The sequence below is a fragment of the Triticum aestivum genome, chromosome 4B (assembly GCF_018294505.1).
Source record: "Triticum aestivum cultivar Chinese Spring chromosome 4B, IWGSC CS RefSeq v2.1, whole genome shotgun sequence".
Classification (NCBI taxonomy): Eukaryota; Viridiplantae; Streptophyta; class Magnoliopsida; order Poales; family Poaceae; genus Triticum; species Triticum aestivum.
Genome location: NC_057804.1, coordinates 560,507,283 through 560,514,865, shown reverse-complemented (window position 1 = coordinate 560,514,865; position 7,583 = coordinate 560,507,283).

Here is a 7,583-nt window from a genome sequence, read left to right as displayed (position 1 = left end):
TGCCCCCTCCGGCGGAGCTCCGGAACAGGCCCCAAGATGGGATCTCGTGGATACAGAAGGTTGCGGCGGTGGAATTAGGTTTTTGGCTCCTGTTCTGATCGTTTGGGGATACGTAGGTATATATAGGAGGAAGGAGTACGTCAGTGGAGCAACAGGGGGGCCACGAGGCAGGGGCGCGCCCTAGGGGGGGCACCCTCATGACCGCCTCTGTTACTTCTTGGAGTAGGGTCCAAGTCTCCTGGATCACGTTCAGTGAGAAAACCACGTTCCCGAAGGTTTCATTCCGTTTGGACTCCGTCTGATATTCCGTTTCTTCGAAACACTGAAATAGGCAAAAAAACAACAATTCTGGGCTGGGCCTCTGGTTAATAGGTTAGTCCAAAAAATAATATAAAAGTGGAAAATAAAGCCCAATATAGTCTAAAATAGTAGATAAAGTAGCATGGAGCAATCAAAAATTATAGATACGTTGGAGACGTATCATTGGTGCAGAGGGAGTAGCCGAGGACGTCGCGTTGTTGTGGCACGATGAGGTGGCGGAGAGGTGACGGTGGCCGCGGGATCGAGCGGGGGACGGTGGCGAGCGCTGCGGCCTCCTCTCCAAAACGAAGGAGAGGGAGAGGGAGAGCCAAGGGGAAGGAGAAGCGGGAGTGGTGGTAGGTGAGGGGGAGGACTCGAGGCATCCAGGGGCGGCTACCTTATCCTCCCCTCAACGCGGTGAGGGGGTCCGGTGGCGACCACGCCATGTAGCGGCGCGCGACCGAGGAACAGGAAGAGGGCGCGGTGCGAGGAGCTGGGCCTGCTTGTTGTGGTGGGCCGAGGCCCATGGGAAGGCCATGGGCTGAGGCCCTTCTTCCTTTTTTTTAAACAGTTTTTCTTTTCTTTTAAAACTTCTGTTTCAAATAGTTTAGGCCAGTTAAACAATTTGCAAAAAAATGTTGGTTCACCACCAATATTAATTATGCATTATTTGGCACAAGAAGAACATTTTTAGTTTCATGTTTAAGCAAATTTGAATTTCACTCAGAATTTGAAATTGAATTCCAATGGAATTTGAAATGGAATATTGATCAAAGTGACTAAGCACTATTATAGCAAAATGATTAGCTTGATCTCAAGGATTACTATAGCATCATTACACTGGGGTGTTACACGTCATATGCGTGTTACTTCCAACAAATGATGTAGCCATGGATGAGATCAGAAAAAAAATGGATCAACTTGTGCACATCCATAATGGGGGCATTCTTGTTAAAAAATGGACCCTAGACCCACGACACCTCGACGACCCTAGACCCTCAACCCCTCGACCCTCGACCCTCGACGACCTTCGACACTCGGCCCCTCGACGACCGTTGACCCCTCGGCAACCCTTGACTCTCGACGACCCTCGACCCTCAACGACCCTCGACCCTCTACCCTAGTTTCCTACACCCTAGTTCCCCACACCCTCATTCCTGATAAAAAATAAGAAGAGGAAGAAGACGAAAAAATAGAGGAGAAGAAGAAGAAAAAATAGAAGAAAAAAATAGAAGAAAAAAGGAGGAGAAGAAGAAAATATAGATAAATTTCTATTTTTTCTTCTCCTCTATTCCTTCTTGTTCTCCTCTTTTCTTCTTCTTTTTTAGTCTTCTTATTTATTTGTCCTCTTCTTCTCCTTCTTCCTCTTCCTATTTTCCTTTTTCCTCTCCTTCTTTTTCTTCTAAATATGAATTGACAAAAAAATACATATATATGACGTAAATAAATAAATAAATATATATATATATATATATGCCAAAAAATACATATATATACACACACATTTGTACACATACACATATATATACACATATACATAAAAATTGACAAAAAATACATATATATGACTAAAAAATAAAAAAAATTACAGGGCAGGAGTGGCGGGGCGGTGCCGTGGCGGCCGCGCAGGGCAGGAGCGGCGCGCGGCGGCAGCGCGCGGCGGCGACGGTGGCCAGTACAGGGAGGAGGAGGAGGGGATCAGGGCGGCGCTCACAGCGGGCTCGGACGCGGCGACGTCGTCGGTGCAGGGCTCGGCGACATCCACGAGGAGGCAGGGCCAACGACGAGGAGCAGGGCGTGGCGTCGGGGCGCAGGGCGACGACGACGAGGTGCGGGCGGCGATGGCGAGCACAGGCAGCTTGGCGACGTCGATGAGCTCGGCGTCGTTGGGGGCCAAATGCGCGATGAAACTGAAAATTTTCACAATTGTTGCTTATATACACTGAGCATTGGTCCCGGTTCGTGGCACCAAGCGGGACCAATGCCCCCCTTTAGTCCCGGTTGGTGCGACCAACCGGGACCAAAGCCCTCTTTTCAGCAGCCCAAAGGGCGGGAAGCAAGGGGCCTTTGGTCTTGGTTGGTGCCACCAACCGGGATCAATGGCCTTGCATAGCGGGGTGGTGGTGGGAGTTTAGTCCCACCTCGCTAGTTGAGAGCGCCCCGCACCTGTTTATAAGCCCCGCTGCCTCTTACCTCTCGAACTCCTCTGAACTTCAGGCCTATGGGCCTAAACTGAAACTGTTATGCTTGTGGGCCTGCTGGGCCTTCTGCGGGCCTGAATCCATCCCAACTAGCTGGGTTTCTAGTCGTATTCAGGCCATGGTGGCTCAGTAGGTGGCATTTTTTCCACTTTTTTTGCATTATTTATTTTCTGTTGTTTTTTGCTCTATTTTTTTAATTCCTTTTGATTTTAGGTAATAAAAATTATAAACTTTCTGTTTGTGCCGTTTGTTTTCCGATTTGAATAGTTTAAATTTGAATTTTTTAAAATTTGTGTGAATCACTAGTTTTTGAATAACATTACTATAAAGATAGATTTTTGAGTGATTCTTTTTCCTGCTATTTAATATCACTTTGTTTTATCATTATATTCAAAAACATATTTTGTTATTTCAGTTTCTAACAATTTTTTTATGATAATTCTTTTTGCAATTAAAGTTTCTAACAAAAAAATTCTTTATGAAAATTATTTTTGCTTTAATGTTTTGAACAGAAAATACTTTGATAATTTTGGTTGCATAAATTTTATATAATTTTGGTTTCAATAATACTAGAGGTTTATAAAAGTTTATTGAGTTGATTCCTTTTGCTATTGGAGTTTTATAAAAGCTTTTTAGTTGATTCTTTTTGCTATTGAAGGATATTATAGTTTTGTTTTAGTTGATCATAACAAAATATTTTAATTAATTATTTTGAGTTCATTCTTTTTGCCATTAGTTCATTTTTTTGCTATTAGTTCATTCTTTCAGCTAAATGACCCTTAAATTGAAAAGCACTACAAATGAGATCTGAAAAGGTTGAAAGTTGGCATGGTATCATATCATTTTACCCACATAGCATGTGCTAAAAAGTTGAGAGGGTTACGACAAAAACTGGATGCACTTTGTGTACAAAACAGACAATCTCTTTGGAAGTATCAGGGTTTTAGACGAAGGGATTTCATTTGTTCACATGTAACTACAGTGATATTCTAGATCAAAGGCATCATCATAATAGTTGTGGATAGAAAGTCTTCACTTTTTCTTCGCTTGTGTCCTTTGCTTATTGCGCTATAACCATGGATAATCTTTATCGCTTAACAGGGTGCTTGGGTGAGCCATGACTTTGAAGGGAGGAATTTCATGAAACTTTTCATAATCTTCAGACATGTCTGTCTTGCCCTCCAATCCCATGATGTCTCTTTTTCCTGAAAGAACTATCACTACAAAAAAAATACACTTCCGTGATGATACGTGTTTGTCATAGTAGCTCGCGTTTTTTGTCATGCATGTACATCCATGACGATTTTATGACAGAATCAAGATAGTCATACCTGTGCTGTTGTAGAAGTGTTCCATGACATTACCAAAATTATCATCACGGAAGTGTCCACTTCCATGACGATAAATCGCGCGTCACAGAAGTGCTTTCGTCAAGGGTGACCGACACGTGGCATCCATCGTAACGGAACGCCGTTAAGCTATCGGGTTGGGTTTTGGATCCGATAACCCGTTAACAACCCCGACCAATGGGGATTTTCCACGTGTAAAATCATCATTGGCTGGAGGAAACACGTGTCGGCTCATCATTGGGACAGATGTCATCCACTCATTGGATAGAAGGCGCCTATGATACGTCGACACGTGGCACGGCCCAACAGAGGCCCATTCCTGTGAAAAGGCCGGCCCATTTGACTTGGTTAAAAGGTGGCGGGCCGGCCCATGGAAAGCCTGTTAACAGCATGTTCGCATATAGCCCATTTACAGCCCGCTAACCCAAGGCCTGTTACGCCCTATACGAATTAGGCCCAGTAGCGTCATCTAGGCCATCCAATATGATTCCAGTCCATTTTCACTTCTGCCCATGTATGGCCCATGACGTCTTTCAGCCCATAGAGGGCCTATCTAACTCTTGGCCTATTAACGGCCCGTGGTGAAACTAGCTCGCAATAAACAGTGTATCACTTTACACCCATTAATGGCCCGTGGTGAAACTGGCCCGTAATGAGCAGTATATCACTTTATACCCATTAAGGGCCCGTTATTCAGTTGGGCCGTTTCCAGCAAATGTTATCTTTTGGCCTTCTCAGAGCCCATTTATTCTTGGGCTCATTTCCAGCATTCGTTTACTTACGTCCCGTTACTGTCATTTTCTGCTTGTGGGCCAAATTCAGCCCGTGGTTACATCAGCCCGTTTGTGGTCCGTTAATATGTTGGGCCATTTTCATAGCGTCATCAAATACAGCCTATTAACGATGGCCCGTTATGGTCATACGGCCCATATAAGGCCCATTGATGATACAGCCTGTAGAAGGCCCATTGTTTCTACGGCCTGTAGAAGGCCTACTGTTTCTACGGCCCGTAGAAGGCCCACTGTTTCTACGGCCCGTAGAAGGCCCACTGTTTCTACGGCCCGTAGGAGGCCCAGTGTCACTACAGTAAATATTAGCCCATGGTTATTATGGCCTAGTTTTAAAAAATAGGTTATTGCAGCCACTAGCAAATCGCGGAAAAAGAACTGCATTGACTACAAGCAAACAAATAAACAAGACAACAAGGAAATAAATAAGCAAGCAACTTATGCTAGGCTATCACGGCTATTACACATATTACATCCACTGGGCATCAAAGTTCGCCACCAGTGCAAATATAGGGAACAAAGCAGCATATCATATACACTGGTTGTCAAAGTTGGCGACCAACGCAAATAAACGCCACATCAAAACAAATCCAGAACTGAAACCACTTCAGAAGATCTCAAGAAACAATATCCTGGGTACCCATAATGCTGGCAAGATGCTTAGCAAGTTTATTAACTTTCTCTTGTTTGGCGCTTAAATCCTCCAGCGCTTGCTGTTGCACTAGAAAATATGCATCTGAATTCTGCAGGGACTTCCTCAGTCGTTCAGCTTCCTGTCGCAGCACATCTGATCGATGTCTTTCAACTTGAAGTTGAGACTCAAGAAGACGAACTGATTCAGGCAGCGAGTTCGAAGAGCTTGTGCCAGCAGTAGTGGCCAGTAACTCGAACACTACATCAAGACAGGACTTTTGGGTTCCCTCACTGTCGTCAAGATAGTTTTTATCAGCTTTCTTGGAGACTAACAGGGATGTCTCACTATCTTGAACCTTATCTGCATTACTTCCTTTACCATTGGATAACATGGTACTGTTCTCCAATATTTTGTCCGCATTCTAAAAGAGAAACAAGCAGACACATCACATGTTTACCATGTTGTATATGAAACTCATTTTGGTAAATGAGTTCAGTAGTAAAGTGGACAGGATAACAGCATGAAACAAACATATATCTATGTACCATGGTCACTTTATGGTCTATATCATTCCAGTTTTTGTTGCCAAATCAAGATAGAGACACAGTTCAAATGATATTTGTTCAAGACAGAGCAGAATAGACATAATATAAGTGTGGGTAACTCTAGAGCAATAACAAAACTTGTAATGTGCATGACATGAGAACATAACTGTTTATTCAATTGAAACTGAAATCAACATAGAGCAGGTTACAACAGCAAACCAGTTAAAGAAACAGGTTTAAAACATACCTGTTGTGCCATTGGAGTTTCAATTCCATCCTTCAAATTTAAAAATAGTTGGTATGAGTAAATACAGTAATGCAAGAGCAAAGGAGTATGAACCATAGCTACAGAACCTGACCTGAGAACAAATCTCCTTCTCCTTTAAGCATTGAGTTGGGATTCGGAGTGGTGGTCCTCGTGCTTTGGGCACTGCAGTTCCCATACTAATTGCTCGTGTTTGGGTGCTCTGTCGTGGAGAGGTGTTGTGTCAACTGGAACTGGGTTACTATCTGCCGGGGTTGGGGTTAGAAGGGGTGTAGCTGGTTCTCTGTCCAACTGGGTAGGGGTACAATCTGCGAGAGTCTGGGTTATGTGTGGTGGATCTGGTCCTTGGGCAAGTACAACCGTGGTTCTATCTGCATCAACTAGTAGCACTATCTTTTCTGAAGACTGTGTTGTTACTCCCTTAGATACTGCCATCACGCTCTCCAATTCAAATGGCTGATAAACAAGAAAAGTAATTGAAAGTATAGATATTGTATGATAGACGGGTGCAATGGATAGTGGGAAATAAAAGAGGGCATGAAATAATTCATATTTATGTTGTCTAACCAAACAGGATAGCATGACACAATTTCACATATATGATGGCTAACTAAACAGGATAGCATGACACAATTTCACATTATGATGGCTAACTAAAAAAGATGGAAATACATAGTTCAAAATATGAGACTATGTAAACAGGATGACATGACATAACTATACAATGTGTTTATTAAATAGGTTGGCATGCCATAATTCACATACATTCATGGATAGAATGCCATAATTCTAAATATGATGACTGTAAACACTAAACAGGATGAGATGATATAACTATATGATGTCTTTATTAAATGGGTTGCCATGCCATAATTTAGATAGATGATGTGTATGGACTATGTAAACATGATGGCATGATATAATTCAAATATATGATTTATATAGTAAGCAAGTAAGCAGATGGCAATCCATATATGACGTAAAAACTAAGCAATGCAAGACAACATGCATGACATGGGTAATATAACCCTGCCAAGTTTGAGCATAGTGCTCAGGGGGGAAATAGGACTGGTCATCAGTCTCTGAATCCTCCTCTGAGGAGCTCTCTGTAACCAGCAAGATGTCTGCTTTAGGAGGTAGCATTGTCTACTCTGAATACCTTGTTTTCACTCCAGATACTTCCATCACCGCTTCAAATGGCTGATGCAGAGGAAGATAGTTGAATATACAAACGTTGTCGACAAATGGAACACGTAATACGAAAAAAAGATAGCATGATATAATTCACATACATGATGATTGGCTAAACAGCATGGCATTGCATAATTCACATATATAATGCCTTTGCAACAAGATAGCATTGTATAATTCACATATATAATGTCTTGCAACAAGATGGCAATGCATAATTCACATATATGGTAATTAGACACTGAACATGTGGCATTCACACAAAGCATGTCTAAACTAATCAAATGACATAGCAATGCGAGACACCATA